Genomic DNA, 16,137 nt, shown 5'->3' with positions numbered 1-16,137 from the left:
CTGTTTAGCTATTTAGCTAGTCATCAATTCATCTACTAAGACCTCTAGCTAGCTATACATACATACATCTACCAAGTACTATCTATCTATCTATCTATCTATCCATCCAATGCAGATCTTCCCAGTGGCACAGTGGGTTAAACCCTTGTGTCGGCAGGCCTGAAGACTGACAGGTTGCAGTTTTGAATCCGCGGAGAGCGCATATGAGCTCCCTCTGTCAGCTCCAGCTCCCTACACGGCGACATGAGAGAACCCTCCCACATGGGTGGTAAAACATCAAAAACATCCGGGCATCCCCTGGGTAACGTCCTTGCAGATGGCCAATTCTCTCACACCAGAAGCGACTTGCAGTTTCTCAAGTCGCTCCTGACATGACAAAAACAATCTATCTATCTATCTATCTATCTATCTATCTATCTATCTATCCATCCACTGAGACATCTATCTATCTATCTATCTATCTATCTATCTATCTATCTATCTATCATTCCAGCTATCCATTCATGCATCCATCTATTGAAACATCCATCCATCCACTGAGACATCTATCTATCTATCTATCTATCTATCTATCTATCTATCTATCTATCTATCTATCTATCTATCTATCATTCCAGCTATCCATTCATGCATCCATCTGTTGAAACATCCATCCATCCACTGAGACATCTATCTATCTATCTATCTATCTATCTATCTATCTATCTATCTATCTATCATTCCAGCTATCCATTCATGCATCCATCTGTTGAAACATCCATCCATCCATCCACTGAGACATCTATCTATCTATCTATCTATCTATCTATCTATCTATCTATCTATCATTCCAGCTATCCATTCATGCATCCATCTGTTGAAACATCCATCCATCCACTGAGACATCTATCTATCTATCTATCTATCTATCTATCTATCTATCTATCTATCTATCATTCCAGCTATCCATTCATGCATCCATCTATTGAAACATCCATCCACTGAGACATCTATCTAGCTATCTAGCTATCTAGCTATCATTCCAACTATCCATTCATGCATCCATCTATTGAAACATCCATCCATCCATCCATCCATCCATCCATCCATCCATCCATTTGTCTACTGAGATACGTATCTATCCATCCATCCATCCATCTTCCATATGCATTAATTTCATGTTTAGATTATCTCACTATGTTTATGCAAGTCCTCCATAACCATGCATTTCATATTGAGACTTGGGTCCCATCTCAAGAGATAGTATATACACAAGGATTCCACAATGTATGAATTTCATGTTTCAGTTGGGGTCCCATCTCAGTAACATCTCACAATGTATTTGATGTCAATCTTCCAGAGTTCATCCCATCATTGAGACTTGGGTCCATCTCCAAGATATCTCACTATGGTTATTCAAGTATTCCAAACTATCCAAAATAGGGAATATTTTGGCTCCCAAGCATTTTGGGGTCCCATCTCAGTGATATCTCCCAATGTATTTGATGTCAATCTTCCAGAGTTCATATCATCATTGAGACTTGGGTCCCATCTCCAAGATATCTCACTATGGTTATTCAAGTATTCCAGACTATCCAAAACAGGGAATATTCATTTTGGGTAAGGGATACTCACCCTATTATTTACCATCGCATTTCAATTATGCGATGTGTAAGCAAATAGGCGTGATCTCCAGATAATAGAACAAATACTGGAAACTTGCTCAATTAAAATGAACGTTTTGATTAGCATGCAAATGAGACTTGTTCAAACGGTCTGTTTTAATAACGGAGGAAGCAAGGGTTGTGGATGTGAATATGTAACATGTTCTTGGTCCAAGGAGCAAGGTCTCAAAGTCGGCGAAGCAGATCCGACGAAAGGCTTGGCGTCAGATCTGCCTGAAAGCCGAACGCTGGCCGGAATGACTCATCCACCTGAATTATTATATTTCTTTTCATCTGGGGGAGGAAACAGTTTGGAAAAAGGAAAAAGGAGAGGGGGTTCAATTGCATTAGACGCCGCAGCCTTCGTGACGTGGGAATCTGAATGATAATGATGATAATGAATGGGCCTGGCGCCGCACCAGCGTCCCTTCCCGCTACAATAACCTTTCGGATAGATCTCTTTTGGCACTGAAAGCAGAGATAATGCCATTACGACAGGTTCCCTCCATACCACCAGCACACAATTCCCACAGGAGAAATCTGACATATTGCCAACGACGGAGAGAAATAGGACGCAAGGCTGGACACCGAGGTTGCCAACTTCTCTGCCAAGTTGTGCTCCTCTGCAGCATAGACATTGGCTTCTCAATTGAGATGTTGTCAAAGCTAAAGGTGGTCCCCAGGTTACAAACATCCGACTTACAAATGACTCCTAGTTAAGAACGGAGCTGAGACAACAGGAAGTGAGAGGAATCTCTCTCTCGAAAGGGAAATGCACTCCTGGAAGAGTTATTGTCATGGGGGAAAGTGGTCTTCACTGAAACCAGATCTCCAATTGTTGTTTCCACAACAAGCCACATTTTCCAAAATGCAATGATCACAGGGACAGAAAAGGAGCATGAAATCTTCTGAACAGAAGCACAGGCAGAAGAGGAAACACCACTGGGCTGTTCGCCCTTCTCTATGCTGTTCCAAGCTTTTGCTATCTATCTATCTATCTATCTATCTATCTATCTATCTATCTATCTATCGAGACATCTATCCAAACATACATGCGTTGATCTACTGAGACATCCATCCACGCATCTATCTACTGAGAGATCTGTCTATCTATCTATCTATCTATCTATCTATCTATCTATCTCTATCTATCTATCTATCTATCTATCTATCTATTTATAATAAATAAATAAATAAATAAATAATATCTATCGAGACATCCATCCATCCATCCATCCATCATTCCATACGTCTATCGACTGAGACATCAGTTCATCCATCCATGCATCTATCTAGTGAGACATCTATCTATCTATCTATCTATCTATCTATCTATCTATCTATCTATCTATCTGAGATATCTATCCATCCATGCATCTATCTAGTGAGACATCTATCTGTCCGTCCATCCATCCATCTAATGAGACTATCTATCTATCTATCTATCTATCTATCTATCTATCTATCTAGACATCAATTCACCCATCTACCTATTGAGACAGTTATCCATCCAGCCATCCATATACTGAGACGTCTGTCTATCTATCTATCTATCTATCTATCTATCTATCTATCCATCCCTCCATCCCTCCATCCCTCCATCCCTCCATCCCTCCATCCCTCCATCCCTCCATCCCTCCATCCCTCCATCCCTCCATCCCTCCATCCCTCCATCCCTCCATCTAATGAGACATCTATCTATCTGTCTGTCTGTCTATAGAGACATCAATTCATCCATCTATCTAATGAGACATTTATCCATTCATCCAGCCATCCATGTATTGAGACATCTATCTATCTACCTATCTAGACATCTATCCATCCATATACTGAGACATTTATTATCTGTCTGTCTGTCTGTCTGATAGATGTCTCAGTAGATAGATAGATATATGGATGGATTGATGGATACTCAGTAGAAACAGATATGGATGGATGGATGTCTAGATAGATGTCTCATGATAGGTAAGTAGATGACGATGATGATAGATCGATAGATATAGATGTCTCAGTAGATACATATATATGGATGGATGGATGGATAGATAGATAAACTATCCATCCCTCCATCCATATATCTACCTACTGAGACATCTATATCTATCGATCTATCATCAACGTCATCTACTTACCTATCATGAAGACATCTATCTGTCCATCCATCCATCTATATCTGTTTCTACTGAGCATCCATCAATCCATCCATATATCTATCTACTGAGACATCTATCTAGACATCCATCCATCCATCTATATCTGTTTCTACTGATTATCCATCGATCCATCCATATATCTATCTACTGAGACATCTATACCTATCAATCTACCATTGACGTCATCTACTTACCTATCATGAGACATCTATCTGTCCATCCATCCATCCATCCATCCATCCATCTATATCTGTTTCTACTGAGTATCCATCGATCCATCCATATATCTATCTACTGAGACATCTATATCTATCAATCTATCATTGATGTCATCTACTTACCTATCATGAGACATCTATCTGTCCATCCATCCATCCATCCATCTATATCTGTTTCTACTGAGTACCATCGACCCATCCATATATCTATCTACTGAGACATCTATCTATCTACCTATCTAGACCTATCTAGACATCTATCTATCCATATACTGAGACATTTATTATCTATCCATCTATCTATCTATCTATCTATCTATCTATCTATCTATCTATCTAGATGTCTTCATGATAGGTAAGTAGATGACGTTGATGATAGATTGATAGACATAGATGTCTCAGTAGATAGATATATGGATGGATCGATGGATACTCAGTAGAAACAGATATAGATGGATGGATGGATGGATGGATGGACAGATAGATATCTCATGATAGGTAAGTAGATGACGATGATGATAAATCGATAGATATAGATGTCTCAGTATATAGATATATGGATGGATCGATGGATACTCAGTAGAAAGAGATATAGATGGATGGATGGACAGATAGATGTCTTCATGATAGGTAAGTAGATGACGTTGATGATAGATTGATAGATATAGATATCTCGGTAGATAGATATATGGATGGATCGATGGATACTCAGTAGAAACAGATCTATCTGGTAGATGTCTCAGTAGATAGATATATGGATCGATGGATACTCAGTAGAAACATCTATCTGGTAGATGTCTCAGTAGATAGATATATGGATCGATGGATACTTCAAGGGGGTATGTATTGAAGGTTAGGATTATTAGAAAAGGACAAGAGAGAAGATCTGATCAATTAGTCAGGCATGGACTGAATTTCTCGTTCTTTTTGCAGCGTAGGAGCCTATTCCTATTCTTTCCATATTGTATGGAAATATGCTATTGTTAGACCATGGCCGGCCCACAGCTCTTGCTCATCGACTGCCAATGGCCCATTGATCTGCACTTAGAGACGTGCTGCGCGGCACCAACGGGGCGCACCATAAAAAGCCTCTGGAAGAGATGCTGAAGTTGCTATTGCAAAATTAGAAAAAAATAAAATTGCCTTCCATTATGTTTCCATTATGCTCATTCCGTCCGTGGATGTGGGACATCTAGAGGGCAACTTTGCACGGCTATCTTTGCAGACATATGGCCACGCTTCGCTATAATCTACGAAATATTCTACACTGTAGAATTAATGCGGTTTGGCACCACTTGAACCACCGTAACCGAATGCCATGGAGTTGTGGGAGTTGTAGTTTGCTGAAGACCAAACACACTTTGCCAGAAAAGGCGGAAGACTTTCCATAGCTCCAAAAGTTCCGCAGCATTGGGTCACCGCAGTTGAAGTGGTATCCAACTGCATTAATTCTACTGTGTAGATGCATCTTACGTCTAGCAGAGTTCGACTCACAGGAAGCGAAATTGCTCTGAAATGCCCAACTAGGAAGGGAGAAAAAGAAGGAAAGAAGGGAGGAAAGGAAGGATGAAAGGGAGGAAGAGAAGGAAGGAAGGAAGGAAGGAAGGGAATGAGGAAGGAAAAAGAGAAGGAAGGGAGGAAAAGATGGATGGATGGCAGGAAGGGAAGGATAAAGGAAGGAGAGAAGGAAGGAAAGTCAAAGGGGAGGAAAGGATGACAGGGTGGAAGGGAAGTATGGAAGGAATGAAGGGAAGGATGAAGGAAAGAGAGAAGGAAGGAAAGGCAAAAGGGAAGGAAGGAAGGAAGGAAGGAAGGAAGGAAGGAAGGAAGGAAGGAAGGAGAAAGAGGAAGGAAACAGGAAAGGAAGGATGAACGGGTGGAAATGAAGGATGGAAGGAAGGAAAGGAAGGAGGAAGGAAAAAAAGAAGGAAGGGAGAAAGAAAGGAGGAAGGGAAGGGTGGAAAGGAGGAAGAGAAGGAAGAAAGAAAGGAAGGGAAGGATGAAGGAAGGCTAAAGAAAGGAGAGAAGGAGGGAAAGACAAAAGGAAAGAAGGAAGGAGAAAGAGGGAGAGAAGGAAGGAAGGACGAAAGAGTGGAAGGGAAGGAGAGAAGGATGAAGGAAAAAGAGAAAGAAGGAAAGGCAAAAGGGAAGGAAGGAAGGAAGGAAGGAAGGAAGGAAGGAAGGAAGGAAGGAGAAAGAGGAAGGAAGGATGAACGGGTGGAAGTGAAAGATGGAAAGAAGGAAAGGAAGGAGGAAGGAAAAAAGAAGGAAGAACGAAAAGGAGGAAGGGAAGGATGAAAAAGAGGAAGAGAAGGAAGAAAGGAAGGAAGGTAAGGGAAGGATGAAGGAAGGCTAAAGAAAGGAGAGAAAGAGGGAAAGACAAAAGGAAAGAAGGAAGGAGAAAGAGGGAGAGAAGGAAGGAAGGACAAAAGAGTGGAAGGGAAGGAGAGAAGGATGAAGGAAAAAGAGAAAGAAGGAAAGGCAAAAGGGAAGGAAGGAAGGAAGGAAGGAAGGAAGGAAGGAAGGAAGGAGAAAGAGGAAGGAAGGATGAACGGGTGGAAGTGAAGGATGGAAAGAAGCAAAGGAAGGAGGAAGGAAAAAAGAAGGAAGGAAGAAAAGGAGGAAGGGAAGGATGAAAAGGAGGTAGAGAAGGAAGAAAGGGAAGGGAAGGATGAAGGAAGGATAAAGAAAAGAGAGAAGGAGAGAAAGACAAAAGGAAAGAAGGAAGGAGAAAGAGGGAGAGAAGGAAGGAAGGACGAAAGAGTGGAAGGGAAGGGGAAAGAGGGAGGGAAGGAGGAAGGAAAGAGAGAAGGAAGGAAGGATAGGATGGTGAGAGTGAGGAGGGCCTCAGAAAAGGGCCCAAGGAGCCACATCCAGCTCCCAGGCCTGGGTTTGCCCATACATGATCTAGAGCAAACTTGCCCAACACATGACAAACTATGCCACGGGCTCACCACAACCTTATGCATTTTGTAAATTAAAAAAAAATAATTACCCTGGGCAACACCAGGTACCCAAGCTTGTGTGTGTGTGTGTGTGTGTGTGTATAGGAATGGCACTCCAAGGTCTTTTGGGGCCCAAAAGTGTATCTGTGTCTTCAATTCTCCATCATTGATATATGGAAATCTTCCTCATTGTAATACTTCTGACATGCGTGTTCAGATTTCCCCCCCCCCCCCTCTGTTTATCTCTTCTGTCTTGATCTGATTAAAAGGCTTGATCTGATTAAAATGCAGAAAGCAAAAACAAACAAAAGCCATATTGCAGATGAATCTTCAGATACGTCCCTCCGACAGCCCAGGAAGAAAATAACACAGAACGTTTGCCGGTGTTAAACCATGGAATCATAGAGTGGGAAGAGACTCCAAAGGCCATCTAGTCTAACCCCTTTCTGCTACGGAGGAAACACAATCAAAGCCCTCCCAGCAGATGGCCATCCCGCCTCTGTTGAGTCATAGAATGCTAGCTTTGGAAGAGACCCCAAGGGCCATCTAGTTTACCAGCAGGAAAAACACCACTCAATCCTTCCTGACAGATGGCCATCCAGCCTACACAATATCAAAACCTTCCCAGCAGATGACCACCCATCCTCTGTTGAGTCATAGAATGCTAGACCCCAAGGGCCATCCAATTTACCAGCAAGAAGACACCATTCAATCCCTCCTGACAAATGGCCATCCAGCCTCTGTTGAGTCATAGAATGCTAGCTTTGGAAGACACCTCAAGGGCCATCCAGTTTACCAGCAAGAAGACACCATTTAATCCCTCCTGGCAAATGGCCATCCAGCCTACACAATCAAAGCCCTCCCAACAAATGACCATCCCGCCTCTGTTGAGTCATAGAATGCTAGCTTTGGAAGAGACCCCAAGGGCCATTCAGTCTACCAGCAGGAAGACACCAGTCAATCCTTCCTGACAAATGGCCATCCAGCCTACATAATGAAAGCCCTCCCAACAGATGACCATCCCGCCTCTTTTGAGTCATAGAATGCTAGCTTTGGAAGACATCCCAAGGGCCATCCAGTTTACCAGCAAGAAGACACCATTTAATCCCTCCTGGCAAATGGCCATCCAGCATACACAATCAAAGCCCTCCCAACAGATGACCATCCAGCCTCTGTTGAGTTATAGAATGCTAGCTTTGGAAGAGACTCCAAGGGCCATCCAGTTTACCAGTGAGGAGACACCAGTCAATCCTTTCTGACAGATGGCCATCCAGCCTACAAAATATCAATGCCCTCCCAACAGATGACCATCCAGCCTCTGTTGAGTCATAGAATGCTAGCTTTGGAAGAGACCCCAAGGGCCATCCAGTCTACCAGCAGGAAGACACCATACAATCCCTCCTGACAAATGGCCATCCAGCCTCTGTTGAGTCATAGAATACTAGCTTTGGAAGAGACCCCAAGGGCCATCCAGTCTACCAGCAGGAAGACACCATTCAATCCCTCCTGACAGATGGCCATCCAGCATACACAATCAAACCCCTCCCAACAGATGACCATCCAGCCTCTGTTGTCATCGAATGTTAGCTTTGGAAGAGACCCCAAGGGCCATTCAGTCTACCAGCAGAAAGACACCATTCAATCCTTCCTGACAGATGGTCATCCAGCTTACACAACCAAAGCCCTCCCAACAGATGGCCATCCAGCCTCTGTTGAGTCATAGAATGCTAGCTTTGGAAGAGACCTCAAGGGTCACCCAGTCTACCAGCAGGAAGACACCATTCAATCCCCCCTGACAAATGGCCATCCAGCCCTCACAATATCAAAGCCCTCCCACCAGATGACCACCCAGTCTCTGTTGAGTCATAGAATGCTAGCTTTGGAAGAGACCCCAAGGGCCTTTAAGTTTACTAGCAGGAAGACACCAATCAATCCCTCCTGACAGATGGCCATTCAGCCTACACAATCAAAGCCCTCCCAGCAGATGACCATCCAGCCTCTGTTGTCATAAGAGTGCTAACTTTGGAAGAGACCCCAAGGGCCATCCAGTTTACCAACAGGAAGACACCATTCAATCCCTCCTGACAGATGGCCATCCAGCCTTGGCTTAAAAACCTCCAGAGAAGGAGATTCCTCCAGACTCCAAGATAATATATTCCACTGCTGAATTTATTACAAGCTCTAAGTGTCAGGAAGTTCTTACTAATGTTCAGTTGGAACATATCTATGCATTATAGCATAAATGCACTTTTGACACCATTTCCTCTGCTGTGACTCAGAGCTATGGAAACCGAATACAGTTTGCACGCTTTGGCAGAGAAGGCTCAATTAAGACCGTGTCAGATTGCAACTCCCGGGACTCCAGAACAATTTGAATGGAACCAAACTGCATTAACTGTACAGTGTAGTTGCATCTTTGATCTCACTCTTGAGCTAGACTCCTCCTGAACCTGGAGGATCAGCATGAAGGATGAGCTTTGAAGCCGGCATTATCCATAGACACCTCCAAGATCATGTGGCCGGCATGACTGCATAGAGCTCTGTTACTTTCCCACCGAGGCGGTACTTATTGATCAACTCACATTAGCATGTTTTCGAACTGCTAGGTTGGCAGAAGCTGAGGCTAACAGTGGGAGCTCACCCTGATCCCCAGATTTCAACCAGCAACCTTTCGGTCAGCAAGTTCTGCAGCTCAGTGGTTTAACCCACTGTACCTCCAGGGACTCCATAAACAAATCGTTATCTAGTGGGAAAGTAAAAAAGAATGTTTTCCTTTCGGTTTTGTGTTCTGGAAAATGATTCATGGGAGGCAGTTGCCTCAGTTGAGTCAACGTTGTTATTTTATCACGGTATTACTTTCAAGTGCTCTGAGTTTTTGCCTACATATATTCTACAATAAACTGCTAAAAAAAGAATGCTTTCCTTTCGGTTTTGGGTTCTGGAAAGGGTTTATAATGATTCACGGGAGGCAGTTGCCTCAGTCGAGTCAACGTTGTTATTTTATCACGGTATTGCTTTCAAGTGTTCTGAGTTTCATGTACCAAGTTTTTTGCCAAGCTTAAGCTTTGCCTATGGGATTTTCCTGCTGTTTTCTTTCATGGTTTCAAGTGCCTTGCTTTGTGGATTTCTATGCACTAATGGATCTGGTCTCCCTTTGAAGTTTATGGATTATTTTGGATTGTGGACTTTTACTGTTTTGCTATTTTTTTATTGCTTGGCCTGCATATATTCTACAATAAACTGCTAAAAAGAATGCTTTTTTTCAGTTTTGGGTTCTGGAAAGGGTTTATAATGATTCATGGAGGCAGTTGCCTCAGTCGAGTCAACGTTGTTATTTTATCACGGTCTTGCTTTCAAGTTTATAATGGTTTATAAGGGTTTATAATGATTCACAGGAGGCAGCTGCCTCAGTCGAGTCAACGTTGTTATTTTATCACGGTCTTGCTTTCAAGTGCTCTGAGTTTCATGTACCAAGTTTTTTGTGCCAAGCTTAAGTTTTGCCTATGGGATTTTCCTGTTGTTTTCTTTCATGGTTTCAAGTGCCTTGCTTTGTGGATTTCTGTGCACTAATGGACCTGGTTTCCCTTTGAAGTTTATGGATTATCTTGGATTTTCGACTTTTACTGTTTTGCTATTTTGTACTGCTTGGCCTACATATATTCTACAATAAACTGCTAAAAAGAGTGCTTTCCTTTCGGTTTTGGTTTCTGGAAAGGGTTTATAATTATTCATGGGGGACAGTTGCTTCAGTCGAGTCAACGTTGTTATTTTATCACGGTCTTGCTTTCAAGTGCTCTGAGTTTCATGTACCAAGTTTTTTTTGTTTTTTTTTGTTGCCAAGCTTAAGTTTTGTCTATGGGGTTTTCCTGCTGTTTTCCTTCATGGTTTCAAGTGCCTTGCTTTGTGGATTTCTGTGCACTAATGGACCTGGTTTACCTTTGGAGTTTATGGATTATCTTGGATTTTCGACTTTTACTGTTTTGCTATTTTGTACTGCTTGGCCTACATATATTCTACAATAAACTGCTTTAAAAGAATGCTTCCCTTTTGGTTTTGGGTTTTGGAAAGGGTTTATAATTATTCATGGCAGACAGTTGCCTCAGTTGAGTCAACGTTGTAATTTTATCACCGTCTTTCTTCCAAGTGCTCTGAGTTATATGTATCAAGTTTTTTGTGCTAAGCTTAAGTTTTGTCTATGGGATTTTCCTACTGTTTTCTTTCATGGTTTCAAGTGCCTTGCTTTGTGGATTTCTATGCACTAATGGATCTGGTCTCCCTTTGAAGTTTATGGATTATCTTGGATTTTGAACTTTTACTGTTTTGCTATTTTTTACTGCTTTGCCTACATATATTCTACAATAAACTGCTAAAAAGAATGCTTTCCTTTTGGTTTTGGGTTCTGGAAAGGGTTTATAATGATTCACGGGAGGCAGTTGCCTCAGTTGAGTCAACGTTGTTATTTTATCACGGTCTTGCTTTCAAGTTTATAATGGTTTATAAGGGTTTATAAGGGTTTATAATGATTCACGGGAGGCAGCTGCCTCAGTCGAGTCAACGTTGTTATTTTATCACGGTCTTGCTTTCAAGTGCTCTGAGTTTCATGTATCAAGTTTTTTGTGCCAAGCTTAAGTTTTGCCTATGGGATTTTCCTGCTGTTTTCTTTCATGGTTTCAAGTGCCTTGCTTTGTGGATTTCTATGCACTAATGGATCTGGTCTCCCTTTGAAGTTTATGGATTATCTTGGATTTTGGACTTTTACTGTTTTGCTATTTTTTTTACTGCTTTGCCTACATATATTCTACAATAAACTGCTAAAAAAAAAGAATGCTTTCCTTTCGGTTTTGGGTTCTGGAAAGGGTTTATAATGATTCATGGGAGACAGTTGCCTCAGTCGAGTCAACGTTGTAATTTTATCACCGTCTTTCTTTCAAGTGCTCTGAGTTTCATGTATCAAGTTTTTTGTGCCAAGCTTAAGTTTTGCCTAGGGGATTTTCCTGCTGTTTTCTTTCATGGTTTCAAGTGCCTTGCGTTGTGGATTTCTATGTACTAATGGATCTGGTTTCCCTTTGAAGTTTATGGATTATCTTGGATTTTGGACTTTTACTGTTTTGCTATTTTTTACTGCTTGGCCTACATATATTCTACAATAAACTGCTTGCTGATTTGACCAAGCTGGCGTGGTGTTTAAGGTCAGAGGTGTTCCTGCTCTGGAACATATCTATGCATTATAACATGGAGGAGTACAACACCTTTGTAAATAAACGTGACAATAACAACAACAACAACAACAACAACAACAACAATGGCTTCCCTAAGATAATCAGAACTAGAGTCTATTGAGTTCCAAGCATGACTTATCCATCTTAATAATGGATAATAATGCAATGCAATTTTCTGCATGTTATTGCTGCCTTAAGTAGCCTTTTTAGTGGCCCATCATAGATAGGTAAGTTGCCTGTTTAATACCCCAAAGGCCACCAGTTTGCAAAACCCACTACGGTTTCGGCATCCACAATACGCTAATGCAAGCTCTCACATTATCTTGCATGCTTGCTAGCGAATGTTGAGGGCTTAAGTGCCTCTTTCTTTCTTTCCTCTCGCTCAGTTCAAATGCACTTCTTCTGAATGAACTAAAAAAAAAACAACAACAACAAAGCCATTTGATCAAGGGCTCACTTAGCCAGGATATTAATGCAACCACTTAACGCATCGGCATTGTGTAGCGGCTGACAGATTAGATTAGAAACAGGATCGGATTTATGCCCGGAATTGTCTTTTTTGGGCCACCTCTTGTTGGAAGAAGGATTATATAGTTGGACACAGGACCAATTATGCAAACATCTCTCTGGGTGCATTTACATTGTGGAATTAATGCGGTTTGGTACCACTTTCAACTTCCAATGCTATATCATTTTGGGAGTTGTCATTTGCATTCTTTTGGCAGAGAAGGTGGCAAGCTTTCTCAAACTATGACTGTCAGGACTGCATCGCATTGAGCTATGGTTAAAGTGGTTTCAAACTGTGTTAACTCTACAGTGTAGATCAGGTATGGCAAACCCAAGCCCTAGGGCCAGATATGGCCCCTTGGGTTCTTTTCTCAGGCCCTCCTCGCTCTCACTATCCTATCTTTCTTTCCTTCCTTCCTTCCTTCCTTCCTTCCGTGTTTCCTTCCTCCTTCCCTCCCTCTTTCTCCTTCCCTTCTATCCCAAAACAAATCGAAAACAAACAAGTAAACAACAGGTTGCTAGAAAAGGGGAGGACAAACCACTCTCCGCTGTGACGCACCCCAGAAAGCAGGTATGGGAAAACTTGACCCTCTCCAGGTGTTTTGGACTGCAACTCCCATCATTCCTAACAGCCTCAGGCCCTTTCCTTCCCTCTATTTCTTTCCTTCTCTCTTTTCTCTCTCCCTCATTTCCTTCCCTCCTTCTCCCTCCCTCTTTCTTCTTCCTCCCTTTCATCCTTCCTTCTCTCCTTCCTTCCTCCTTCCCTTCCTTCCTTCCTTCTATCCATCTTTCCCTTCCATCCTTTCTTCCTTCCTTCTCTCCCTTTTGTCTTTCCTTCTTTCTTTCCTTCCGGCCCTCCCTTCCCTCCCTTCTTCTCCTTCCATCCTTCCCTTCTATCCTTTCGTCTTTCCTTCCCTTTTTCCTCCCTCTCTCCCTCTTTCTTCTTACTTCCCTCCCTTTTGCCTTTCCTTCCTTCTCTTTCCTTTATTCTTCCCTCCATCCTTCTCTTCCTCCCTTCTCTTTTTCCTTTCTCTTTCCTTCCTCCCTTCCATCCTTTCCTTCCACCCTTCCTTCCCTTTTGTTTTTCATCCCCTCTTTCCTCCCTTCTTCCCTCTCTCCCTCTTTCTCATTTGATCCTTCCTTTCCTCCCTTCTATCCTTCCCTCCTTCCCTTTTGTCTTTACTTCCTTAACTCTTTCCTCCTCCCTCCTTCCATCCCTCTCTCCCTCTTTCTCATTCCTTCATTTCCTCCCTTTCATCCTTCCCTCCTTCCCTTTTGTCTTTCCTTTCTTCCCTCCTCCCTCCATCCCTCTCTCCCTTTTTCTCATTCCATCCTTCCCTTCCTTCCTTCTTTCTTTCCTTCCCTCCCTTCTTCCTTCCTTCCCTTCCTTCCTTCCTTTTTGTCTTTCTTTCCTTAACTTTTTCCTCCCTCTTTCTCTCTCTCCCGCTTTCTCATTCCATCCTTCTATTCCTCCCTTTCGTCCTTCCTTCCTCCTTCCTTCCTTCCTTCCTTCCTTCCTTCCTTCCTTCCTTCCTTTTTGTCTTTCTTTCCTTTACTCTTTCCTCCCTCTTTCCCTCTCTCCCTCTTTCTCATTCCATCATTCCTTTCCTCCCTTTCATCCTTCCTCCCTCCCTCCCTTCTCTCTTTCCTTCCTCCTTCCCTCCCTCCTTCCTTCCTTCCCTTCCTTTTTGTCTTTCTTTCCTTAACTCTTTCCTCCCTCTTTCCCTTTCTCCCTCTTTCTCGTTCCATCCTTCCTTCCCTCCCTTTTGTCCTTCCTTCTCTCTTTCCTTCTACCTTCCCTCCCTCCCTCCCTCCTTCCTTCCCTTCCTTCCTTGTTGTCTTTCTTTCCTTAACTCTTTCCTCCCTCTTTCCCTTTCTCCCTCTTTCTCATTCCATCCTTTCCTCCCTTTTGTCCTTTTCCTTCCTTCTCTCTTTCCTTCCTCTTTCCCTCCCTCCCTCCTTCCTTCCTTCCTTTTGTCTTTCTTTCCTTATCTCTTTCTTCCCTCTTTCCCTCTCCCTCTTTCTCATTCCATCCTTCCTTTCCTCCCTTTTGTCCTTCCTTCTACCTTCCCTCCCTCCCTCCCTCCTTCCCTTCCTTCCTTTTGTCTTTCTTTCCTTATCTCTTTCTTCCCTCTTTCCCTCTCTTCCTCTTTCTCATTCCATCCTTCCTTCCCTGTTGTCTTTCCTTCCTTCCCTTCTCCCTCCCTCCATCCCTCTCTCCCTCTTTTTCATTCCACCCTTCCTTTCCTCCCTTTCATCCTTCCTTCCTTCTCTCTTTCCTTCCTCCTTCCCTTCCTTCCGGGGAGCCAGTCCTCTTTGCAGGGAGTGCTAGCACGCATCCCCAAAGTTAGAAACTTTGCCTGGTGCAGATGCAAAATAATAAAAGATCACATTAGCGTCGACGAGAAACTTCTCCGCCTCTTAATTGCAGAGATAAATACATTGAACACTCTATTACTGCAGAGTCTATTAATTGCACATTCTAGTATTGTTATGATGTTCAAGTTTTGTAAACATCGCAGTTTGAATAGCAAGCTTTGGGGTGTTTTCAGGTTTCACAAACACACCTACTTTGCAAATTTCTACCTGGAAGGAATGGGCCGAACTTTCCAGACTTGACAAAAGCAAAAACAAAACAAATGCAAAACAAAGTAAACAAGTAAACAACAGGTTGCTGGAAAAGGAGAGGGGATATTTATCTTCGCTGTGACGCACCTGAGAAAGCAGGTATGGGCAAATTTGGGATTTTCCAGGTGTTTTGGACTGCAACTCCCATCATTCCTAACAGCCTCAGGCCCTTTCCTTTTGCCCCTCAGCCGCTTAAGCGGCTGAGGGGCAAAAGGAAGGGGCCTGAGGCTGTTAGGAATGATGGGAGTTGCAATCCAAAACACCTGGAGGGCCCAAATTTGCTCATACCTGTTTTAGTGCAATATGAGATTTCAACAACAACAACCATGCTTCCCCCAAAATCAAAACATTCCTGCTGTTTACTTTTCTATAGGAGTCCCTAAAGGATGCTTCTCGAGCCCCAAATAACAACAACCTCCGAAAAGTCTTTGTTTATTTACCTGTTGGATCTCCTCCACCTCCTTCGCTTTGGGATCTGCTGCCACTTTGCTTCTTCCCAAGATCTGGCTGAGGATGGAGACCCGCCTCCGGAGGCCTCTCATTGGACGAGAAGGCCTGACGGGCAGGCGAGGAGGCTCTCCGATTGGCTGCCGTGGCAAAGGGAGGGGCAGGGAGGGGCCGAGGGAGCCTGGGGCTGGTACCCAATCTCCGCTCTCCCCTCCAGGGATGCTGTTGCCAGGGGCAACCTGACGTTGAGGATGGATGGAGGGATGGAGAAGGCAATTTGGAGAAGGCTCGGTCACCTGGGCAACTCCTTCGGCATGAACTTTTCTCCTCGGCCCCCCTGAAGGGACTTGTTTTGGGCCGCCATAGGCCACCCGAAA

The 16,137-nt window shown here is 43.1% G+C and overlaps 1 protein-coding gene across 1 annotated transcript in view; it reads right to left on the bottom strand.

Annotated features, from left to right (window-relative positions):
- Positions 1 to 15,831, bottom strand: part of LOC137095696 (synaptosomal-associated protein 25-like) — a 44,496-nt gene extending 28,665 nt beyond the window's left edge. The window contains exon 1 of the mRNA XM_067462497.1: positions 15,754 to 15,831. The gene's annotated coding sequence lies outside the window, so the exon portion shown is untranslated. The remainder of the gene's footprint in view (positions 1 to 15,753) is intronic.
- Positions 15,832 to 16,137: the final 306 nt, after the last annotated feature.

This window comes from Anolis sagrei, chromosome Y, assembly GCF_037176765.1.
Source record: "Anolis sagrei isolate rAnoSag1 chromosome Y, rAnoSag1.mat, whole genome shotgun sequence".
In the NCBI taxonomy this organism is placed as follows: domain Eukaryota; kingdom Metazoa; phylum Chordata; class Lepidosauria; order Squamata; family Dactyloidae; genus Anolis; species Anolis sagrei.
The sequence above is the reverse complement of the archived record's forward strand: the minus strand, read 5'-3'. Positions and strand labels throughout refer to the sequence as shown.